Below are 13,329 nucleotides of genomic sequence, written 5' to 3' on the forward strand. Positions count from 1 at the left end.
ATCTCACCATGGAGTAAGACAGGTGCTGAGATTCAGATAGTAGGAGAGGAAAATAAAGATAGAGTGCATAGTGGTAGAGCAGGTAAAAGAGGCCTCAGTTGACCTGTTTTAGCTGTTTACCCCCCAGGGGTGTTTCTAAAACGGTCGTTGATTTTGCACTTTAGAAAAAGGAAAAATCCTGAAAAGGAAAACATGTGACAAACAAAACTAAAACATGAAGTAACGGAACAAGAATGGAAAGGTAAACTGAGAGGTGGGGAAAGGAACTGGCCCGAGTGATGCAGCTCAGAAGGAACTGCATCGCCTCGCTGTAAGCCTTCGCCGCTCTCAGGTTCTCAGGTCCTCCCTCACCTGTGAGAACTAGAAACCAGTGAAGCTGTGTACAGAAAACCCACAAGGTGGCAACTGTGACTTTCTTTTGTTGTGGGTTGTTATTATTCTTTTGGCCACCTCACTTCCCTTGGCCATGTCTAGTTTGCAGAGAGCTATGTAGAACGCCGAAGCTGCCTCCTCGTCTATATCCAGGGCTACCTCTACTTGCTCAGGGGTGATTTTGCTGATGTCATCAACAAAGAGGTCACCCCATTTTGCACTGACGATGTCGGGTCCATATTTCCCTGTGAGGAGGAGTTCAGGTTCTCCTACTTTATTTATCGCTTCTTTGAACTTTTCTACCACCCCGGGGCATACCTCTAAGGAGATGTCTTAGAGTCTCCCCTGCTTTTGTATGAGGGGCTTCTGGGTGTTCGGATATTCAGATACTTTTGCTGTTTTGAGATTTGTCAACTCTTCTTCCTGCGGACTTAATGGCCGTTTGGAAGTGTTGGTGTTCGTCACCATCTCTACTTCAGCTTCTTCTACGTTATCTGAGTTGGCGATGTCTGTATTGGCAGTGGTAGCTCCGCTTTCGTCCGTGGGAGTTACCATGATGGTTTCTGCATTGTCAGTCTCTTCTGTTGGGATCGTATTGCTGGTCTCTGCAATTTTGGTAGGTTCCCCTCCCTTACGGGACATTTTCGTTGTCTTAGACATGGCGGCATGATCAGGAGTGACCTCAAGAGGCGAAAACTCTTCCTGTGTTGTGACCTTTTCATTACTTGGTTTTGTTGCTGATGTGATTGCGCCACCCATTCTCTCTGCGAGGGTTCTGGATGGGCAGGTGTCCACTTTGTGGTCTATATCACCACACTTCAGGCAAGCTGCCTCGCATTTTTCTTGGTTATGGCTTGTTTGTAGGCAGTTTTTGCACTTTAGTTTAGGGCAATCTGCCCCAAGATGAGTAAAGGCACCACACCTGAAGCATTGTTTTCTGACGCCTGGGTAGTTTACCATTACCCGGGCAGATCCTATGAGGACAAAGTTAGGAACTTCGGTCCTCATTTCAAGAGAGACGGTTACCTCTCCTGACTTCCACTCGGGACTGTCGGCGTCATTGTGAACCTGGATTTCCCGTACAACGCCCCACTTAGAGAATACGCTACGAATGATAGAGAATACGCTACGGATGATATCGTTGTTCTCTGCGTATTCTAGGGGGAATCTTGGTATCTTAAGTGTTCTCAGGATGCTCCCTACCATGAACGGAGATACTTTTGTTTTCCCACATTCAAAGCCTTGGAGAAGTTTTTCTCTGGTCTCCATATACTTCCTCACCACCTGATATCTTCCTCCCCCATAAGGGGTAAATCCAAATATGTTTTCTGCGCCTGCGCAGTCATGAGCAGGCGAAAGCAGAAAACAAACATGTTTTCTGCTTTCGCCATCGCTCTTGCTGGTATTGTGGCGTCTACCTCAATTCCGAGGGTACGCACATGCGGCAAAATGGAGGGCATGATCGGATGGGGGGGGGGGGCTAACTATTCCCACCACTGAGTGTTTGATATTGTCCCAGTCAGGGGTTTGCTCTATCTGCGCTGGTCTGTTAATATCGCGAATGCCTGGTGGAATCCGTATTCGATATTCGATATTAACTTTACAGAACAGATACTACCGTCTTACTTGGTCTGCAAAACTTTGTAAGAACAGATACTACACTTTGATCTTAGCCAAAAGGCCGAGAAGCGATTGGAGTGAGTAATAATAATAATTTGTGAGTTCAACGTATCTCATCATTGGCTTATGGAGTAAGATAGACTGAGATTCAGCAGATAGTAGGAGAGGAAATAAAGATAGAGTGCATAGTAGTAGAGTAGGTAAAAGAGGCCTCAGCTGACCTGTTTTAGCTGTTAACCCCCCAGGGGTGTTTCTAAAACGATCGTTGATTTTTCACTTTTAAAAAGGAAAAACAAAGGAGACTAAGCAAATTTAACAGGAGTAAATATAATTTAGGACTCTGCGGAAAACATTTCTAGAGAGGAATGGGTTTGCCGAGGAAACCCAGAACTGTATGACCAGGAATAAGAAGGGAGATGACCTGGCCCGGAAGACTCCGCCCTGAATAGGGTTTGGGACCACCTCGGTGTTGGCCTTCGCAGTCCGGGTTTGTTCAGGTCAACCCCGACCTAGGAACAGAAGCCTGAAACTGGGATAGAGAATTGGACAGAGATCTATAACATGGATTTTGGTTTGGGGGAGGGTACGAAAAGCGCTCCCACACCTACAACACGAAACGGTTATAAGTCCACACACACCTGTATTCCCCCTGTATGATCTTGCAGATGGTTGGCGGGCAGCACCATCTCCTGAGGAACCTGTCTTCGCCCAGCCGGTACCTTTCTTGCTCCAGGAAACGGCGGAGATAGACAGAGAGAGACAGTTCCTAATACGGAGATAAATGCGGTCCCCCTCAGTGAGAAGGTGTTTTTTCCTGATTTTCCAGATGTGATGCTTGATCACGTTTAGTAGGAAAATCAGGTGTTTCCTTTTTTTGGTTATCGGGGGCGGGAACTGTAGCAGGACTACTTCAGCGTGTGTGAGCACCGGGATCTCAAGTACCTCAGCCAGTCTACGCCAAACACGCTGTATTGGGGGGCAGTGATAGAAGAGGTGCCCATAGTTTCTACCGCGCCATAGACGTCGCAGAAGGGAGTACATGGTCGCGAGCTGTAGGTGGATTTGACAAGTTTCACCGGGATTCTGCCATAGGCAATTCTCCAAGCTAAGTCCCTGTGAAGGGGTTGTCCCCAGCTGTTTTTTATGTTCGTAAAGAGCACCTCTTCGTTCGTGCCCAGATCTGGCTTTTCCCAGCCAAATGTATCGAATATTTTCCAGTACAGCTTGCTTGGGCTAAGCTGAAGTACTCGGACTCCATCCTTTGCCAGTTTTTTAAACAGCTTGCTGATTGTATAATACCACTCCGGCACCGTCTCCGCACATGGTACGGCGTGGCCAGTGGTCCCAAAGTACGGTAGGAAATATCCTATAAAGTATCTAATGAGGTTGCCAGAAGGATGATTCGATGCGAGTGCTTTCAGTATTGTTTGAGCTGGTTAAGTGGCAGTATTTGAGGATTGGCAAGGCGAACCCCCCTTGTGTGTGTGGGGGGGGGATGGAGAAAGGTCCTGCGTACCTCGTGTTTTCTGTTGTTCCAGAAGAAGTTTGTGATATGTCTGTAGATGGTGTTGTCTTGTGTGTTTGTGATGTTTGTTAGGTTGATAATGTGTAACAGCATTGGTTTCGGGATTGTCTTAAAGGCAGTCGCTCTACCTTCGAAAAAAAAGTAGTTGGGGTTGAAAGGGGTGAGTTTTTCGCGACAAGATTGAATTAATTGTGGTGTTTGTAGCACCGGGGTTGCAAGGAAGGGAATACCTAGAATTGTTAAGGGGCCGGGTGTGGGTTTCAAACCATACGGAAGACTGGCAAGGCCAAAATTTCCATAAATTTTGATTCTTTTTTTTTCTGGATTAGCGTGAAGACCACTGAGCACGCTAAACTGTCGCAGTATGCCGAAGAAGACATGAATGGAATCGGAATCCCGAAGTGTTCTGACAATATCATCAGCATATACGACAGTCTTGCTCTCTTTGGAGCCTATTGTCAGGGCTATTCCTCTTACTGCACGCGTCTCCTCGATTTTTTTAGGAGAGGTTCAAGTACTAAAGAAAAAAGAAGGGGGCTTATGGGGCAGCCTTGCCGAACCCCTCTGCATATGGGAATGGGTTTGGAAAGAAACCCATTAATCGCAATGTGCGTTTGTTTTCCCGTACATGCTTTTGATTGCTTCCCTTACTCAGGCCGCCACTCCGACTTTCTCTAGGATATAGTGCAGGAAGTTGTGCTTTGCACTATCGAACGTTTTATCTAAGTCTACTGATACGAGTGCAAGTGGGAGTTCCTTGTTCGGCACAAGGCAAAGAAGGTCTCTTATCAGGAAGAGGTTAAGCTCCATTGATCTGCCCGGAACTCCGTATATTTGGTGCTGGTTAGCACATTCCCAATGCCCAACTTCAAACGGTTGCAAATCACTCTTGCGAATAATTTGTAGTCTGTGTTGGTCAAGGAAATGGGCCTCCAGCTACCTATGCTATTCAGGTCTCTCCCTTTCCTGGGGATGAAAATTGTGTACCCATTAACGAAGTCAGCAGGCACGTCACCGGTGAATAGGAATCCGTTGAATAGTGAGATCAGGATAGGCAAGATGAAGTTCCAGGCTGAGCGATAGAGCTCAATGCCTAGCCCATCCAGGCCAGGGGTTTTCCGTAGCTTAAGCTGTTTGTAACCTCTTCCGAAGTGATTGGTCTCATTTGAATGGTTCTGAGGTGTTCAGGCATGTTGTCAATGCTCCACACTCCGAAGTCGCCTGTCTCCTCAGCTTCATCGGAATAGGTTCTCGTGTAATGCTGGGAAAATTGCTGCAGGATGTCTTCCGTGGTTGTGAGTGTTTGCCCGTTAGCGTGAATTTGCCGAACCGTTTTCTCGTCTTGTGCTGCTATGCGCTGCCGATTGTAAAAGGCGGCCGACGGTGTTTCCGCCTGCCGGAGAAACAGTCTGGTGCGAAAATCGAGCTCGGCGACTTTTTTCCGTCGAAGTGTCTCGAGTTCGATTTCCACGGCTTTAATAAGCGAATCGCTGGGAATACCGTTTCTCTGGTTAGCCCGGTACCACCCTAGCTCTCGGTACAGCTCTCTCATTTTTTTTCTTTCGCGTGAGCTCTTTCTCTGGAGATGTTTTGGAAGAGCTCTTTTGCCTCGGTTTTGAACCGGGCCCACGCGTCCCAGTCCCAGTTGGCCTTTTTTCGCATAGCAGCTGCAAATCCTTGCTATAAATTTTGGGGAAGCTTGGAGGCATTTTCCAAGGTCCTCTCGATGTTTCTACGACCTCGGGTAGTTCGATGTTCAACAGAACCATTTCATGGTCTGTTATCGAACTACCAACCGCTATATGCCTGACCGAAACAACTCGTGGCCCTAGGTTCGTGGAGATATAAAGACGGTCGAGTCGCGTTGCGACTCCTCCTCTCGCCCATGTGGTACCCACTGTGTCTGGATTGTGTTCCCTCCAGATGTCGATGAGGTCGACATTATCACAGCACAGTTGCAGTTCCCTAGAGCCACCGGTACCGGAGTTGTTGCTGCCACCAACTTTGTCAAATCTTACGTCAGCGATGCAGTTCCAGTCCCCCCCCCCCCCGGCTATGATATACTGAGCCCCGTGTAAATAAGGTTCTAGGGACGTGAAGAACCTGGTTCGCTGGTGGACGTTGTTAGGGGCATATGCGTTAAGGAAGCGGATGACTCTACCTCCAAACTTCCAGTCTATAGAGACTAGACGTCCTGCAGCATCTTTCTGTACATTGAAAAACCCGCCTAGAATAGGCTGACGAACAAAGATTCCCACCCCCCTCGCACAGCGCTCTCTGAAACACCAGAAGCTACTTTTAATTTTTTTAATTACGGGGAAGCTTCTGGAGAAGTTTTCTATGTCCCAGTACTGATAAAAATGCGTCTCCTGAAGAAAGAGTACATGAACCTCATGCAGTAAGAGTAGGCTCCAAACAGCGCGTTGTGCGTTGACGGAGCGCAGACCGCTAATGTTGAGAGTGGCGACGCGAAATTCGTTGTTCATGTTGATAGTTGAGTTTTAGAAGGTACGGTTGAGGTTTAGTACCTCCCCGTTAGCTATTTCAATTACTGCTTGGTGCAATGCTCTTATGTCGCTTTCGTGTAAGCCCAGATTAGCGGCTACGATGGTGTCCCTGAAGGAGTCCTGTTGTTCGCTAAGAATGTCAGGCACGACGAAGTTTCCCCATTCCAGATTAACACAGGGTTTGGATACACCCTCCTGGTAATGGGTAAAGAACGTGGCTCGCCGCCCCTTTCTATAGCGGTGACAAACCTTTCATGGCCTTCTTGGTCTGTTTGAACGAGTTGGAGAATGGTAGCTCCCCCTTTTATTATTCTGGGAAATGGACGAGGGTTTATTCCTGTGTCGGTTGTGGGGGGAGGGTGATTGGGTTTCCGCCATTGGGCAGTCTTTTGCATGTAGCCTGCTCTTCTTCTGCATGCTCCCTCTGGAGTTTGACAGTAGAGGTTTCCATTTCCTCTATCTGTGTTACTTTGGCTGTATCTGTGTTTGTGGGGGGGGGGGGGTCTTGTTTTCTGCTTTTCTTTGGCTTTTGGGGTTGTTTATTGTCCCCATTGTGATCTGTTTGAAATTCTCCCCCCCCCCTCCTTTAGATTTGGCTCCTGTTGTGGGTAGAGGAGGAATAGCGTTCTTTGGGTGTTTCCGTATTGTCTGGGATGGGGGGAGGAGTGAAGAGCGGTTGTATCGCACCCCCCGCACGTTCTGCTAATGTTCTGTGTGTACAGGTGTTGAACCTGTGGTCTGCCTGGTGGCATTTTTTGCAAGGGTTATTGCAGTTTTGTAGGGAATGTCCAGAATCATTTCTTGCCGCATTCTGCTCCCAGGTTCTCGTAGGATCCACAGCTAAAACATCGCCTCTTCACACCTGGGTAGTTAATCATAACTCTAGCTGAGCCAATAGTGACAAAGTTTGGAACAGGAGTCCTCATCTCCATTGTGAAGGTGACTTCTCCTGATTTCCATTCCGGTTTGTCAGGATTGGCTCCCTGTTTTATGTTCTTAATGGTTCCCGATTTAGAGAACACCTTGTGAATAACATCATCACTTTTTTCGATGTATTCAAGGGGGAATCTGCCAATCTTCACTGTTCTCGAAAGGCTTCCCACCAAGAAGGAGTTGATTTCAATCTCCCCACATTTGAAACCTTCCAGGAGTTTGTCCCTCGTTTCGTTGTTTTTGACGATTACCTGGTACTTTCCGGCCCCGTACGGGGTAAATCCATAAATGTTTGAGGAACCTACTGCCTCGCATAGTGCTTGACAGATGCGCCTTTTTGACAGAGCGGGTTTTGTATCGAACCCAAGCGTTCTAACCCTAGGAAGTAGAGAGGTCATAGCTAGTCCTAGGATTAAGTCAAAAGGTTGAAAAGAGTAGGAAACTGTGATCGTGGTAGTAGATCACATAGAAAAAATCCCCTATAGAAAAAATCCCCTAGGAAGATGTCCTACCAGCAAAAAAAAAAAATTGGACTAAAAGTCTACTAGTTAAATAACATAGATTCCTTTTTAAATTGATCAGGAAATCGCTGATCAACCACAAAGTTCAAAAAATCGCTTTAACGATAGGCACTTCTTATAATATGATATTAAAAGTTTGAAGGTAGATTGTATATTTTTTAAAATTAAAAAAAAATGTAAAAGTCTTAAAATAAAAGACTTAGGTATTAAAAATAAAATATAAATTACGATATTATTTTAAAAAAAGTTTTGCTTAATAATATTTTTACGTTTAGTTTCTAGAAAAAGTCCATTAATTTAGTTTGTAAATGTGGAATAAAGAGAATAAAATATTTGATTATTAAAAAATAAAAAAAAAACAAGAAATTTTAAGAAACATCTTAAAATAAATAAATAAATAAAAACTGAAATGAATTAACACGAATCTTTCTCTCCAAAATAGCAAAACGATTAACCTAAGTAGTTCTGCTGCACTAGACTAACAACGATCAACTCTGTATCCTGGAGAAACGTGACCAGGGTTCGAGAGTATCTCAGACAATACTGTTAACAATTTTCAAAAAAGAAAAAAAAAAGTTGAAGTAGTTTCAAAATCCATTCATCATGATACTTGAGTTTTCCACTTTATTCACCAAAGCTATTTCATTGAAAGGACTATTTTTATTTACTTTTATTTTAGAGAATCAACAATAGATGTCGCAAGTGAAAAACCATTTCTGTTTACAACAATTGAATGCAGCTTTGGTTCTGTGCAGTATACAAAATCCAAGCCACGTGTATCTGAAAGACACAAAATTCTTTACTAACTGGGAGGTTGATATGTACGCGTACTTCAATCAGAATGATGAAGGGAAAAAAATAAATAAAAAAACTCTGCACTCGTAAAATTCTCCCTGTTTTTCCCTTACTAATAAATGCGCATCGTCTCCTGGAACCCAAAAAATCTGTACGTGCTCTGACCATTAAAATTAATAGATAAATTCATAATAATGACGAGAATAAACTAAATAAATTATAATGGTGGAGATGGTATGGTACGGCTGTTTCCTGTGTGGTGGCCGGGATAAGAATAGCCCCAATGTAGCTCATGCATGTCGTACGAGGCGACTAAAATGAATATCCAGGGAGGGTAATAGATGGCACTGCTGTAGCCAATGAAGTTCTATCTGAGGCTCGGCTATTGCTGTTGCCCTCCTGCCATGATCAGAGCTTTATATAGCTCAATAACATTTTATCCTTACACTGTCTTCTACAGATAACGGGGAATATGAAAAACATTCTTGTTTCGCCCATCAAGCCAGTCCTTTTAATGACTTAAATTATAATCATACTAAAATAAATTAATTAATTAAACAGTTAAATTATTAAATTTGCGTCGTCTATATTATAAAAATAAACATGTATGGAAATAATCAGAGACAATCGTAAAATTATGCGTTCCACATTCCTCTTTCTGTCTATGGATCACTGGTTATCACAGTAACTAAATCTAGATATTTTCTGGCTTATATACTGCAAATAGTTTATTGGTTGACATTTGTAACATATACTTTTGCCAATAAATATCATCATCATCATCATCATTAGCAGCAGCCATTTTCAGTTCACTGCTGGATGAAGGCCTCCAAAGTCCTCATTAGCCTTGTCTTAAGATTTTCTATCATACGAATTCTAGACATCTCTTTAATCTCATCCTCCCACCGTCTCTTTAGTCTTTTGGTATCAACTTTGTCCATTTTTGAGTGTTTCTTATTGCAATACGACTTTCTCTTTGCCATTTGGATATCTTAATGGCTGTCATAATGTCTCTCACCCTACCCTGAGCTCTGATTCAAATATTGTGGTTTCTATTTACAATGGTAATACCGAGTAATGATCTTCCCATTTTCCTCCAGGCAGTCGTCAAGTTGTTGCTCAATTTTTAGTCAAAAGTCCGCGTTTTACTCCCATAAGTCATGACCAGAAGTGTACCAGTGTCAAATATTTTTCTTTTAAGGCAGATAAGGATGTTTCCTTTGAGTGCTTCGCTTTGGTGTTTTCCAAAGGCTATCCAACCAAGTTGAATTCTACGTATAATTTCTTCTTGTTCCTCTTCGCAGCAAACTCCTACCGTGATCTTTAGTTATAGATAAACACAGGAGGTTACTACTGTATATCAATTTCCTGATGTTCCATTTGTATTGGTTTTTGGCGATGTCTTCGTTATACATTTTTTATTCTTTCTTGGTTTAATCCTTTTTTTTTCCTTTCTCAATTCGATTCATTGATGAATGAAATTCTTTTTTAGTTCTATAAAAGCAATGTAATCACAAACGATTTAGTTCTTTCCCATTTACTATAATTCCACTAGTTTTCGAATTCAGATTTTTAAAAATTTCTTCTAGGGCTTTAGATGCCATTTCACCAAAATAATTTAGGTGAAATGGCATCTGTCTAACTCCCTTTTTGTAGAAAATTATAGGAAAAAATTCCAATACCAAATTCATTAAATTCCTCTCAGCCAGAGCACAGCTGTTTTACGGATGGGATAATAAAAAAAAAAAACACTCAGTTATACTTTCCTCTTTCAAATAAATACAGCGGAGTTTCTGGACCTTGTACTGTCACTTTCAAAATTAGTAGAACCTGATCTAAATAAAACAAAATGGAAATTCAGATGATTGACTCGGATATCTGTTGTACATTAAATTTTAAGTTGGGATTTACTAAATCAACACATTACTAAGGCAACATCTGTTGTAAATATTTAAATTATTAAAATGATTTAAAAAATTTAAATCTAAATAAATGACATTGATTGGTAATTTATTTAGATTTAAATTTTTTAAATCATTTTAATAATTTAAATATTTACAACACGTCTTAATCTTAAAGATTAAGGTAGAAGATTAAGATTCTGCCTAGTCGCTATGCGTTTCGCCTGGGGAAGGAGTGTCCTAAGTCCAATTCCCGTCGAAGACGTGAGGAGCTGAAGGATCTTTTTTAGACATAGCCAAGTTAGCCGGTCATGGGCGTGGACAGCAGGTTTTTTCTCCACACCAGTATATCTGGGGGTTTTCATCCCGCAAACTGGATCCGTGAACACACAGGATATAGGAAGGCAACGGGAAACCACTTTGCTCATTGTCATTTCCCTAGATGGTGGCGTATATATAGCTGCCTCTAAACAGCCGAAAGGCTATAACCACAACAGCAATCTTCTACTATGCTCAGATTTGAGCTGGGAAAATTAAAAAAAAAAAAAAAAAAATGGATTTCTGAGAAGGTTACTCTCATTTTTACAGTTACCTTTGAGGTCTTTAATTCTCCATTAAGACTCAGATCAATCTTGAAGTGGACCACATTTTTCAAATTTTCAATGACCTGAGTTGAAATCCTCCATGGAGAAAAATTGTTTTATAAATCTCCAACCAAGGATGGGTAAACTTTTTTCTTTCTCTGAAGACTTCACTTTTCCGTCACTTAAAAGAGACAAGCCAAGCCTGTAACCCAACTAACAAACTTAATACAGTACTGTATTTACTCGAATATAACTCGCCCTCGCATATATTTCGCATCCCTGATTATACTAAAAAAGAAATTAAAACGTTTCGCATATACTTCGCACACGAAAAAAGTTTAAAACTTTAAGAAATATACAGTGAATGCTGTTATGGCAGTTTCAGATATTTTGGAATTTGATTGAAGAGAATCAGCATTTCAACTAAACAATCGTCGGCTTGCCTTTGTCGTTGAGTCTCACGATCTTTTGTTAATACCGTATCAATCATATGCATAAAGATGGAAGGAACCAGTAAAGGAAATGTGGGAATGAGAGCATTGACTTCTACTGGATCTTGGATTGCGCGGGGATATTAACATTAAGTGATCATTATTAGAACTGTTGCGTAACTGGATTTTGAGAGTTTGGGACAGAAACATTGTCGCTAAAAAATTTAAATATATCCCGTGATGAAGGTTAGCGGCTGATTGCGTAAATAATGTTGATAATTAAAATTTAAATGCATTTATTTTATAAAAATTTGAACAATTATAAATTATAACGAATACTGAGGGTTTAATTATAGACGTCAATTTCATCCTTAAAAACTTTAGTTTCTGAAAATCCCCGCATATATCTCGCACCACGATTTTTTAAATTTAATTTGGGGGTGGATGCGAGTTATATTCGAATAAATACAGTACATTAATCTGTAATGATACGGAAAGTTCTAGTATCGAATTGAGTGGTTTGAGCAACTATATGAAGACCGACTTTGTTTTTTCGTAAGTCACGCTGCCTCGTAACAAAGGGATGTCTTTTATGCTGGAAATAAGTTACTGAATGTGTAATCAACATAAGGGACATGCGTCTAATAAGTGGGATATGGTTTTCTCTCCCCGAAAATAGGGTTTTTCATCACATAAAAACAGGTAAACTGGCCACAAGGACAAACAAAATTAACAGACATGATACACGGTCTCATGGGGTCGTGAATCCAGCTAGTAAATCCAAATCATATCCGCCTCTGGGCGAGTTTCCTCTGGCCACGTATAGATTACTGCTAACTAATCATACACGTATACATGTATGATTAGTTAGCAGTAAACCTAAAGATTATATGGTTAATTCTAAAAAAAAAAAAAAAAAAGTTAAATAATTCTTTACGGGTACTTTCATATAATTTAATAAGCTGCCAAAAGTCCTGTTGGACGGGATGAGATCAATCACGTAATCAATATCCTTACTTACTGGACAGATGTTCAGGAAGATGAGAACAAATCAATCATAGAATTGTCTGCTACACTAGAAAACAGTTCAATTATTTCGTAATGCGTTTGTTTTTGTCACAAAGTAGAGAAACAGCGCCACCTATTGATCGTTATTTACTTTTTTTTCCCCATCAATATGTTTTCTTTCTATACTTCAATGGATTAAGTTTCCAGTAAAACGCACCATATCTGAAAGAAATAACGTTTCTTTCTTCTTTTAATAAAAAAAATCAATTATGTTGTCCGTATTGTAACTGAAAAGAAAGAAGAGGGCATTTAATGTAACTGTGAAAAGGCTCATTGGAAAGAATGAAATCCATCATGTGATCGATAACCTTATTTAGCGGACAGGTGTTCGGAAGATGAAGAACCCATCGGCAGATGAACAAGAAAATAAAACGAGACTAACCAAATGATGTGTACTTATGAAGAGAAAAATCAATGACGAAAAAGAGGCGCATTTAAAATGAGGATATTAACGATGTAGCTCTTTCATTAGCTTCTAGTAGATTTCCTTGCTAATTCTTTCTAACTAAAGACAGGTTAGTCGGTCTCACGCTGAGATGGAGGGCTTTCTCCCCAGACAAACAAGCCATAGAACGCACACAGCTAACAACTTGATGATGTACTAGTTTCTTGGGTGAACGAGTAAAAATCAACTACAACATTAACTTATAGTTTACTCATACCCGAGAACCTCTTTCTCAGGTGTACGTGTGCTTGTGTGAGTATGACCAAAAATATATAGAGAGAGAATGTATAGGGGCGCCTAAATTTTCTTTGCCTAAGGACATCAGATACTCTCGGACCGGCCCTGTTAGCAGGACAAAAAGTTGTCAGGAGAAAAATCCTGATCTGCTGGCTGATTGGCGGAATGGTTAGCGTATCCGCTCCTTGCTAACGATTCGCATCCTGACGTGGAAGTGGATGTATAGGGTTGTCTTTTAGTGGTAGATGAATTCAATTATCCTGTGTGAGATCACTCCCATGCTTATTCGAGGTCTGACAGTGGCTTGACAAAAACTTCTATGTTTGATCTGTACAGGAAGATGTCCGAATGAGGTATACATGAATGAAAAAAGTATATCAAAATTAAATT

At 41.5% G+C, this 13,329-nt stretch overlaps 1 pseudogene; it reads right to left on the reverse strand.

The window, feature by feature from the left end:
* Positions 1–1,940: 1,940 nt before the first annotated feature.
* LOC150105131 (U2 spliceosomal RNA) lies at positions 1,941–2,065 on the reverse strand (annotated as a pseudogene).
* Between the last annotated feature and the right edge of the window lie 11,264 nt (positions 2,066–13,329).

Source organism: Typopeltis vanoorti, chromosome 7, assembly GCF_054136105.1.
Source record: "Typopeltis vanoorti isolate ZY-2024b chromosome 7, IOZ_Tvanoo_1.0, whole genome shotgun sequence".
Classification (NCBI taxonomy): domain Eukaryota; kingdom Metazoa; phylum Arthropoda; class Arachnida; order Uropygi; family Thelyphonidae; genus Typopeltis; species Typopeltis vanoorti.